The sequence below is a fragment of the Erinaceus europaeus genome, chromosome 11 (genome assembly GCF_950295315.1).
Source record: "Erinaceus europaeus chromosome 11, mEriEur2.1, whole genome shotgun sequence".
Classification (NCBI taxonomy): Eukaryota; Metazoa; Chordata; class Mammalia; order Eulipotyphla; family Erinaceidae; genus Erinaceus; species Erinaceus europaeus.
Window position 1 is genome coordinate 119,968,191 of NC_080172.1, and position 12,469 is coordinate 119,980,659.

Below are 12,469 nucleotides of genomic sequence, written 5' to 3' on the forward strand. Positions count from 1 at the left end.
CGGGGTAACAGGGATTAGGGGCAGGCCTTGGAGAGATGCTGAGGAGGTGCTGAGGAGACGCTGAGGAGAGACTGAGGAGAGGCTGAAGTGAGGCTCAGGAGGTGCTGAAGAGAGGTTGAGGAGGTGCTGAGGAGATGCTGAAGAGAGGCTGAGGAGAGGTTGAGGAGAGGCTGAGAAGACACTGAGGAGAGGCTGAGGAGAGACTGAGGACAGGCTGAGGAAAGGCTGAGGAGATGCTGAGGAGAGTCTGAGGAGATGCTGAAGAGATGCTGAGGAGGTGCTTAGATGATGCTGAGGAGAGGCTGAGGAGTTGCTGAGGAGAGACTGAGGAGATGCTGAGTAGTTGCTGAGGAGAGGCTGAGGAGGGACTGAGGAGGTGCTGAGGAGATGCTGAGGAGAGGCTGAGGAGAGGCTGAGGAGATGCTGAAGAGATGCTGAGGAGGTGCTTAGATGATGCTGAGGAGAAGCTGAGGAGTTGCTGAAGAGAGACTGAGGAGATGCTGAGGAGGGGCTGAGGAGTTGCTGAGGAGAGGCTGAGGATTTGCTGAGGAGGTGCTGAGGAGATGCTCAGGAGAGGCTGAGGAGATGCTGAGGAGATACTGAGGAGATGCTGAGGAGGGGCTGTGGAGTTGCTGAGGAGAAGCTGAGGGGATGCTGGGGATGTGCTGTGGAGTTGATTAGGAGAAGCTGAGGAGAGGCTGAGGAGATGCTGAAGAGAGGCTGAGGAGATGCTGAGGACAGGCTGAGGAAAGGTTGAGGAGAGGCTGAGAAGACGCTGAGGAGAGAGGCTGAGGAGAGGCTGAGGACAGGCTGAGGAAAGGTTGAGGATATGCTGAGGAGATGCTCAGGAGGTGCTGAGGAGATGCTGAGGAGAGACTGAGGAGATGCTGAGGAGGGGCTGAGGAGTCGCTGAAGAGAGGCTGAGGAGATGCTGAAGAGAGGCTGAGGAGAGGCTGAGGAGAGGTTGAGGAGAGGCTGAGAAGATGCTGGGGAGAGACTGAGGACAGGCTGAGGAAAGGTTGAGGAGATGCTGAGTAGAGGCTGAGGAGAGACTGAGGAGATGCTGAGGAGGGGCTGAGGAGTTGCTGAGGAGATGCTGAGGAGGGGCTGAGGAGTTGCTGAGGAGAGACTGAGGAGATGCTGAGGAGGGACTAAGGAGTTGCTGAGGAGATGCTGAGGAGGGGCTGAGGAGTTGCTGAGGAGAGACTGAGGAGATGCTGAGGAGGGACTAAGGAGTTGCTGAGGAGATGCTCAGGAGGTGCTGAGGAGATGCTGAGGAGAGACTGAGGAGATGCTGAGGAGGGGCTGAGGAGTTGCTGAAGAGAGGCTGAGGAGAGGTTGAGGAGAGGCTGAGTAGACACTGGGGAGAGACTGAGGACAGGCTGAGGAAAGGTTGAGGAGATGCTGAGGAGAGGCTGAGAAGAGGCTGAGGAGAGTCTGAGGAGATGCTGAAGAGATGCTGAGGAGGTGCTTAGATGATGCTGAGGAGAGGCTGAGGGAGTTGCTGAGGAGAGACTGAGGAGATGCTGAGGAGGGGCTGAGGAGTTGCTGAGGAGAGGCTGAGGAGGGGCTGAGGAGATGTTGAGGAGAGACTGAGGAGATGCTGAGGAGGGGCTGAGGAGTTGCTGAAGAGAGGCTGAGGACATGCTGAAAAGAGGCTGAGGAGAGGTTGAGGAGAGGCTGAGAAGATGCTGGGGAGAGACTGAGGACAGGCTGAGGAAAGGTTGAGGAGATGCTGAGTAGAGGCTGAGGAGAGGCTGAGGAGAGTCTGAGGAGATGCTGAAGAGATGCTGAGGAGGTGCTTAGATGATGCTGAGGAGAGGCTGAGGAGTTGCTGAGGAGAGACTGAGGAGATGCTGAGGAGGGGCTGAGGAGTTGCTGAGGAGAGGCTGAGGAGGGGCTGAGGAGATGTTGAGGAGAGACTGAGGAGATGCTGAGGAGGGGCTGAGGAGTTGCTGAGGAGAAGCTGAGGAAATGCTGAGGATGTGCTGTGGAGTTGCTGAGGAGAAGCTGAGGAGAGGCTGAGGAGGTGCTGAGGATATGATGAGGAGAGGCTGAGGAGGTGTTGAGGAGAGGCTGAGGAGGTTTTGAGGAGAGGCTGAGGAGGTGTTGAGAAGCTGAGAAGAGGCTGAGGAGATGCTGAGGAGGTGCTGAGGTGAGGTTGAGGCGGTTTTGAGGAGAGGCTGAGGAGGTGCTGAAGAGGTGCTGAGGAGAGGCTCAGGAGCCGCTGAGGATGTGCTGTGGAGTTGCTGAGGAGAAGCTAAGGAGATGCTGAGGAAAAGCTGGGCTGATGGTTGGGCCCTCGGGTGTCGTCTTGTGCCGAGCCTCCCACAGCCACCAGGTGGCAGCAGCACTTCACAGGAGTGGGGGCAGGGCTGGCCGCCCCCTGGCGGACACACCCAGAACTCAAAGCTGGGTGTGGACATGGAGTGAGGGTGACCCTGCCCACAGGTGGGACATGGAGTGGGGGTGACCCTGCCCACGGGTGGGACATGGAGTGAGGGTGACCCTGCCCACGGGTGGGACATGGAGTGAGGTTGACTTGTGGATGCTGGTGGAGGGATGCCCAGTGGGCCGGAAAGTCAGAATGGCCTGGGTTGAAGGGTGAAGAGGGAAAGACAGGAGGAGGAGGTGTGAGGACACTGCTGCCAGCACTTTCTGTCAGGAGAAACAGAAAGACCCGTCCTTGGCCATGGAGATGGTCTCATCTTGCACTTTTGCTCTCCTCCCTCCCTCCCTCCTTCCTCCCTCCCTTCCTCAGTCCTTCCTTCCTTTCCTCCCTCCTTCCTTTCCTCCCTCCCTCCCTTCTTCTCTTCCCTTCCTCCCCTCCTTCCTTCCTCCCTCCCTTCTTCCTCCCTCCTTCCCTCCTTTCCTTTCTTCCTCCCTCCCTCCCTGCCTCCCTCCCTCCTTCCTCTCTCCCTTCCTTACTTCCTCCCTTCCTCCCTTCCTCCCTCCTTTCCTTTCTTCCTCCCTCCCCTCCTTCCTCCCTCCCTTCTTCTCTTCCCTTACACCCCTCCTTCCTTCCTCCCTCCCTTCCTTCCTCCCTCCTTCCTCTCTCCTTCCCTTCTCCCTCCCTCCTTTCCTTCCTACCTCCCTTCTTCTCTTTCCTTCCTCCCTCCCTTCCTTCTCCCCCTTCTTCCTTCCCTTCATCCTTCCCTTCCTTCCTCTCTTCTTCCCTTCCTATCTCTCTTCCTCCATCCTTTCCTCCCTTCCTTCCTCCCTCCCTCCTTCCCTCCCTCCCTCCCTCCCTCTGTTCCCTGTTCCTCCCTTCTTTCCGTGTGGTCCTGGGCAGTGAAGCCAGGGCCTTGACATTCACGATTCTGCTGAGTTGCCCCCAGACCAGTGAGGGTGGCTCAGCAGGCACCGCACTCACCTTGCTGGTGGGGAGCCCTGGCACTGATGAACGCTCATGGGGAGTGCCCCAAAGGAGCTCCATGTGTGGTGGCAGGTCTCTCCATCTCCCGCCTCTCTTTCTGTGTCTGTCTCTCCCTCCAAGCACACTGGGTAGACACTGGGCAGAGGAAGCTACCTGGTGGTTTCACGCAGGAGCTGAGCTCTTGGTTCACTCGCCAGCACACCACAAACTCTGGCTTACGGAGGTGCCATTGAATCTGGGTCCTCGAGCCTCAGGCCTGAAAGCCTTTGCATAACAGCATCACTACATGCATGCATGGCATTACTGTATGCATGTGTGACATCATTGTATGACATTACTGTATGCATATGTGACATTATTGTATGACATTACTATATGCATGCATTACATTATTGTGTGACATCACTGTATGCATGCATGACATTATTGTATGACATCACTGTATGCATGCATGATGCTATCGCATGACATTACTGTATACATGTGTGACATTGTATGACATCACTATATGCATGTGTGACATTATTGTATGCATGTACAACATTACTATATGCATGCTTAACATTACTATATGCACACATGACATTATTGTATGACATTACTGTATACATGTGTGACATTATTGTGTGCATGTATGACATTACTTTATGCATGCTTAACATCACTATATGCACACATGACATTACTATATGCATGCATGACATTGTATGCCACTACCATATGCATGCATGGCATTATTATATTCACATGTGACATTATGCATGCATGACATTACTGTATGCATGCTTAACATTACTATATGCACATATGACACTACCATATGCATGCATGACATTGTATGACACTACCATATGCATGCATGGCATTATTATATTCATGTGTGACATTGTGCATGCATGACATTACTATGTACATACATGACATTACTATATGCATGCATGACATCACTATATACACGAATGACATTACTATATGCATGCATGACATTACTATATGCACGCATGGCATTATATACATGAGTAACATATGCATGCTTAACATTATATGCATAACATTGCTATATACATGCATGACATTATTATATGCATGCTTAACATTACTATATGCACACATGACATTACTATATGCATGCATGACATTGTATGACACTACCATATGCATGCATGGCATTATTATATTCATGTGTGACATTATGCATGCATGACATTACTATATGCATGCTTAACAGTACTATATGCACACATGACATTACTATATGCATGCACAAAATTACTATATATATGCATGACATTACTATATGCATGCTTAACATTACTATATGCATGCATAAAATTACTATATATGTGCATGACATTACTATATGCATGCTTAACATTATTATATACATACATGACATTACTATATGCATGCATGACATCACTATATACATGCATGACATTACTATATATATGCATGACATTACTATATGCACATATGACATCACTATATACATGAATGACATTACTATATGCATGCATGACATTATATACGTGAGTAACATTATATGCATGCTTAACATCATATGCATAACACTACTATATACATGCATGACATTATTATATGCACACATGACATTACTATATGCACACATGACATTACTATATGCAGGCATGACATTACTATATGCGGGCATGGCATTACTATATGCATGCATGACATTATATACATGAGTAACATTATATACATGATTAATATTATCATATGCATAACACTACTATACACATGCATTATTATATACATGCTTAATATTATTCTATACATGTATAACATTGCTTTATACATAACATAACCTTATTATAATATAACATAACTATATCATATACACAAGGTAACATCATATAACAATATATTATATAGTTTGCTATATTATTAATATCAACATATGATATAGTGTGTATAATAACATATAATACATTATTCTATATAATGTGGCATTATGATATACATGTGACACTATTATAACATACTGTGATGCCAGCTTTTGCACAATCTCAGGAGAGAGAAAGACGAGCACAGAGCTGCTCTGGTACATGCAGTACCAGCGACTGAACCCAGGGCCACACATTAGCAAGTCCAGCACTGTACCCGCTGTGCTGCCTCCTAGCCCTCCTTTACTTGTATTTTTCAGACAAGAGAGACTTCACATGTTTCTAGTATTTGCTGGGGCTTGGAGATAGTCTTGGAGAGAAGGCAGTGGATGTGCTGGTGAGAGAGCCGGGAGAGGCCCAGAGTCGGGCAGACCGGCCTATGGTGGGTAGTGGCTGGGCAGCTGGGGGAGGATGTGGAGGGTTGCACACTTGTGGGAATTCTGAGGACCCCAGCTTAAAGGGGGCAGCCAGACACACCCGTCTTGCGGAAGGTTGTTGGGAGGCGACAGTTGTGTGGGGAGCCTTTGCTACAAGTTGTGGGAAGCGGCCGAGAGGTCAAGAGTCAGCTGAGCTCACAGGCTGCTGCCATTGTTACTGACTGTGACGGGCTCAGAAGTTCTGTCGTCTCAGTGTCTTGGTTTACGTGGATAATAATAAAACACACCACAGAAGCTGCTGTGAGGATTCAGCTAAGGGGGCCGGGTGGTGGTGCCTCTGGCTGAGTGCACACATCACAGTGCACAAGGACCCAGGTTCAAGCCCCTGGTCCCCACCTGCAGGGGGGAAGCTTCACGAGTGGAGAAGCAGGGCTGCAGGCATCTGTCTGTCTCTCTCTCCTTCTCTACCTCCATCTCTCTCTCAATTTCTCTCTCTCTATCCAGTAAAAAAAAAAGGATTCAACTAAGTAAAGTGTGCAGGCAGCCAGGGCCTTAGATCAACAGCAGAGCACGTGCTTGACGCCTATGAGGACTTATCATGTGTGAGGCTTAACCCCAACACACACACACTCACACACTCACACTCTCACACTCTCACACACACTCATACACACTCACACACACACACTCACACACACTTACACACACTCACACACACACTCACACACACTCACACACACACACTCACACACACACTCACACTCTCACACACACTCATACACACTCACACACAAACACACACTCACACACACACACACTCACACACACTTACACTCACACACACACTCACACACACTCACACACTCACACACACACACTCACACACTCACACTCACACACACTTACACTCACACACACACTCACATGCTGTTGTTAAAATTCCGGCGGCTCTAGCCGGGTGGGGCTAGCTTCACGGGCGGGTAACAGAGACGACCAGAGACATACGGCTGGGTAGGGAAGCTGTATTTCTTTATTCAGGAACAACGATTCATAAACTAAGACAAATTAATCACCAAACAGAACTCTGCTGTCTCTTTGCGGCGGCACAAGCACTCTCTCTTACTCTGCCACTCTGGAACTCAGGAACCCCTCTCGCAAGCACTCTCTCTTACTCTCGAACTCTGAAACTCTGGCGGGGTCCCTAGGGGCGGGGCCAAGTGGGCCCACGGCCAAGTGGGCCCGCGGCCAAGTGGGCCCGCGAAATTAACTGGACTGATCCAATTCTCTTGGCGGGGGAGGGCTACAACAAACCAATGTAAAGCATATGACAACACACACTCACACACACAGACACACTCACACACTCACACACACTCACACATTCAAACACACAGACACACTCACACACAGACACACTCACACACAGACACACACACACTCACACACACTCACACACACAGACACACACACACTCACACACTCACACACACTCACACACACTCACACACACTCACACTGACACACACACTGACACACACACACACACACTCACACACTCACACACACTCACACACACTCACACTGACACACACACTGACACACACACTCACACACACACACTCACACATTCAAACACACAGACACACTCACACACAGACACACTCACACACTCACACACTCACACACAGACACACACACTCACACACTCACACACACTCACAGACACACACACTCACACACTCACACACTCACACACACAGACACACACACACTCACACACTCACACACACTCACAGACACACAGACACACACACTCACACACTCACACACACACGGACACACTCACACACACACTCACACACTCTCACACACACACACACACTCACACACACACTCACACACACACTCACACACAGACACACACACTCACACACAGACACACTCACACACTCACACACACAGACACACTCACACACTCACACACACACTCACACACACACTCACACACACTCACACTGACACACACACTCACTCACACACTCACACACTCACACACACTCACACACACTCACACACACTCACACACACACACACTCACACACACACACACACTCACACTCACACTCACTCACACACACTCACACACACTCACACACACACACTCACACACGCCAAAGAATGTTCATTGCTCACAGTTGTGTGGTAGGAGTCTAAGTAGCTCAGCTGACCCCACTGGGCTTGCAGCCACAGGCTTCCCCCTTGCCATCTTCTTCCCCTTCCTCCTCCCTCTCTCCCTTCTTCCTCACCCTCCTCATTCTCCCTCCTTAGATTCCTTCTTCCTCCTCCTCTTCCTCTCCCTCCTCCTTTCTTCTTTGGCATAGAAGTTGGTGCCTATGTGGTTCCACTTCTCCCAGCAGTATGATTTTTTTAACCTTTTAATTTCAGATAGAGACAGAAGAAAAAAGAGAGAGAGAGAAACGAAGGAGAGGAGAGACACCACGGCATAGTTCCCTCATTGATGAAGCTTTCCCTTATTTTATGTTTGGTGCTGCCGCTTAGGCTGGAACTTGTGTCTGAGCTCGCAGTCTTTGGTCACAGCTGGAACATTCCAGGCTGCTCTCATGGCAGGACCCGTCTTCCTCGAGGGGCAGAGCAGGCTGACCAGCCTCCCTGCAGAGAGTGGGGAGCCCCCGCCATGGTTGATCCACACTGAGGGCAAGGTCCCGGAGAGGCCACAAGAGGGCTTGTGGTGTTGTCCCTGGTGGAAGTGACCAGTGATGGTAGAGAGAGGGATCTGTTAAGAGGTCTAGGCCCATCAAGTCTGTGTAGGAATCCCAGGACTCCTGACTAGGGCCCCAGGTGATGGGGCAGCCTGGTAGTGACCAGAAGGGCCATCATTAGAATATGCCATCTCTTGCCCTTCTCCAGTTTTGTAGTCCTTATTTTATCTGATAGGGGGGCTTGAACTCAGGTCCTTGCATGGGTCTGCACATTGTACTATGTGCGCTTCACCAGGTGTGCCACTGCCCAGCCCCTGAAAACTGGTTCTTTATATAGACTTCCTATTCTTGGCCACTGTACATGCAAATTCCAGGACAATTATTTAAGGATTTTTAAAAATATTTATTGATTTCCTTTTTGTTGCCCTTGCTGTTTTTATTGTTGTTATAAGTATTGTTGTTGTTATTGATGTTGTCATGTTGGATAGGACAGAGAAAAATGGAGAGAGGAGGGGAAGACAGAGAAGGCAAGAGAAAGACAGACCTGCTTCACCACCTGTGAAGTGACCCCCCCCCCCCGCAGGTGGGAAGCCAGGGGCTTGAACTGGGATCCTCACACTGGTCCTTGTGCTTTGTGCCACGTGTGCTCAACCCACTGCGTTACCGCCCGACTCCCGACCATTTTTTTTTTTAACTAGAGCACTGCTCAGCTCTGGTCATGTGGGGGCTTGAACCTGGGGCTTTGGAGCCTCAGGCATGAGAGTCTCTTTGCATAAACATTATGCTGTCTACTCCCCAAATTCTGACTATATGGAAAATTTACATGTAAAAGATGGATATATCTTTGTGATGGGAAAGTCCCTCTTAAACTACATCTGAAACATGCAAGCCACGAGGCAAGAAATGCTTGATCTAGTAGTGCCTAAGATTGGGGGCTGGGTGGTGGTGCACTTGGTTGAGCACACATGTTCATAAGTTCAAGCCCCTGGTCCCTACCTGCAGGGGGGAAGCTTTGTGAGCAGTGAAGCAGGGTTGCAGGTGTCTCTCTGTCTCTCTCTTTCTTATAATCTCCCCTTTCCCTCTCAATTTCTAGCTGTCTCTATCCAACAAATAAATAAAAATAATTAAAAAATTAAAAAATAATGCCAAAGATTTCCCTACAGTATAAATAAAATTAACAGTGGAGGATGTTTGCTGTCTGAAGTGGAGGGGGGGCTGGTAGCTAGACTACCCATGGAATATGTACAGATGGGCAGGAAAGGGAGTCGTGTGTGGAGGGGAACCGGCACAAGACAACTCACGGAGGAAGCCGATCCGACCAGCAGGATGTAGCGAGCTGCTCACAGCACACGGCACACGCAGAGGCACACGGTCGCAGAGAGATGTTTATTTCACACCCATTAGGCAGGAAAACAAGAGCTGGTGAAGATTAAGGAAAACACTCACTCTTGTGGGTGCTTGCTGAGAGTGCAGATGGGTGCAGTTCTGCTGACATGAACGCTGTGACCCAAGAAGCCCATGGCTATGTCAGTGTGCTGAGTCTGTTTTTGTCAGCACCTCAGGGTGAGCAGAGAGGACTTCCCGACCCTGCGCTTTGGACGTGGCCAAGTGACGTGCTTCAATAGTGGTTTATGAGGAAGAGAGCGCGTGCGAAAAGATGCCAGATGCAACTCTAGCATGCAGTTCTGGGAGAATCTCTTCTGCAGCAGTGCTGGTAGTAAGGAAGACTGCTGCCCACTTTAAGACAGAAAAAACAAAGCAAAATACAGCTTACTTTGTTCTTCCAAGCCCCCATACAACTTGCTACTTGGCCTTGGCCCTGTCAGCCAGACTGCTATTCCCCTGCAGGCTCTGTGAAGCAGGGATGCAGAGACAGTGCCCGTGGGGGCCTAGGCAGCTGGGACGGACATGGCCTCCCTCCTGTGCTGAGGGTTGGCCCTGCAGGCTGTGGGGCTGGGACTGGACCGCTGTTGTGGGTGACTCTGGGTGCTTTCACTGCCTGGAGGCCTCTGGGGCGGCTCCTCCCACCACCAGTGCCCTGGAAGGAACCTTTCTCACCTTGCCACCTGAAATAGACTCGGGCCTTTGATCAACACCGCCCCGCCTCCATGTCCCTTCTACTATTGCAGCACTGAGCCTAGCGGTGACCCAGAGCTGGCCTGGTGTTGACCTCACTGCTTCCGGGTCATCCCAGGGCCTCACACGTGCTGAGGTGTAGATCTCTTCTGCCACTGATTTACTTCCTATGTCAGTAGGTTTTATTTTTATTTTTTTAACTTTTACTGTGTATTTTATCATGGTTCAGTTCTTTGGAAACCTGTGATCTTTTTGTGCGCGTGTGTGTTTGTATCTTCAGCAGATTTTCTGATGGAATGGAACGTCTCCGGTGGGAATTAGTTTCCCTGCCCAAGTTCTGCAGCCTACCTCACCATAATGCTCGCCACACTGCTTCGGATAAGAGCTATCTACACTCGAATGCTTTTTCTTTGCTAAACTGTTTGCTTCTGAGGAACAAAAGTTGGGCCCTTTGTTTCAGTTTTTCGTATCACCTGGCCCAGTCCTGGGCACGGAGCTGGCTTAGTAGCGACTGTCTGACGCTCAGCTAAAAGGCCGAGCAGCTGTAGCCCGAGAATGAGTTTCCTGGCTTGTGGGGCCTGCTACACCCTCTCATGCCCCTGCATCCTCGCCCGTGTTCTGGCTGGAAACGTCTCCCTGTGTGGAATTCTTTTTGAAAATCTGTAGAGATCCAGAATTCCGCTCAGCTATTGTCGGCTGCGAGTTAGTTCACCCAGAACCACATGGCTAATTTCTGAAATTCTACAGCTGAGCATCATTGTTTTAGTGTGGATTCAAAGTAGGTATTATTTTCACACCTGTGTTAAAGCTGAAGAAACTGATCCTTAAACCTAAGCAAAAGTTATCCAACACGGGGAAGAGATATTCTGGCGTGGAAGAAATTGAAGGCTTGAGGAGGTGAAATGACTGGCCTGGAGTCACAAAGTAAAAACAAAACCAAGTAGCGGGATAGGTTCTAAGTCATCCCGTGGTCTTTCTCTAAGGCAGAGCAGTCCGTTACCCCCAGGGGCCCAGCCGCTGTGGGACCTTGTCTCCCTCTCTCTTGCCATGAAGAGTCCCTCATCTGAGCCCGAGAGACAAGACAGGCGAGCACAGCAATGGCCAGCTCTCGAGAAAGAGCCACTGACGTGGCAGGGCAGGAGGGTGTGCAGAGGCCTTCTCAGGGACTCTGCCGCAAGCAAATGCCTGTTGCTTAGCCGGTTGTAGCCGTGTGAACATCTGCATGAAGTCAATGGCTGGCTCCTGAGTTAGCCTCTCTCTACCCTTTTCTTCCCCGCAGTGAGTCAGAGTTTCCCAGACTGAGGCTCTACAAACCTGCACGATATCAGAAGAAAAGACAAAAAGACTGGAGCAGATTGCCACGCACAGGGCTCAGGATGCCGGGCTCAGCAATCTAGTCACATCACTGAAGGACATGCGGCTGCTCAGGCCACAGTGGGGCAAACTTCGCTGCTTCAGTTGTCGGGACAAGTCTGTGCTGCTGGGGCAGCCCTCTCGAGCGATACAGAGAAGATTAGCATGGCCTCTGCACAGGGATGGCACATGGCTTCATGAAGAGTCCCACATTTTCCCTACAGTAGAGCGTGTCACGGGTGTAAGGCTTTTTAAAAGGAATGTTAATAAAATGTTAACACTTAAAACAGAAAACTTCTACATCAACAAACCAGAAAGGACAGGTGTTGGAGAGGTTGTGGAGCAAAGGGAAGTCTGCTCCACTGCTGGTGGGAACGCATACTGGGCAGCCCCTCTGGAAGCCTGTGGACAGACCTTAGACAAGTAACAATGGAGTCACCTTATGACCAGGCAATCCCACTCCTGGGCATTTGTCCAGTGGACACGCAGACACTCACTAGAAGGGACACATGCAGCCCTGTGTTCACAGCTGCATTATTCACGGCAGCCAGAGAGTGGACGCAGCCTGGATGCCCATCCACAGGTGACTGGATAGAGAAGTTATGGGATAGGGGCAGGGGTAGATAGCATAATGGTTATGCAAAGAGACTTTCATTCCTG

The 12,469-nt window shown here is 50.0% G+C and overlaps 1 pseudogene; it reads left to right on the forward strand.

Moving 5' to 3' along the window:
* Positions 1–11,932: 11,932 nt before the first annotated feature.
* Positions 11,933–12,026, forward strand: LOC132541580 (U6 spliceosomal RNA; annotated as a pseudogene).
* The last annotated feature ends 443 nt before the right edge of the window (positions 12,027–12,469 follow it).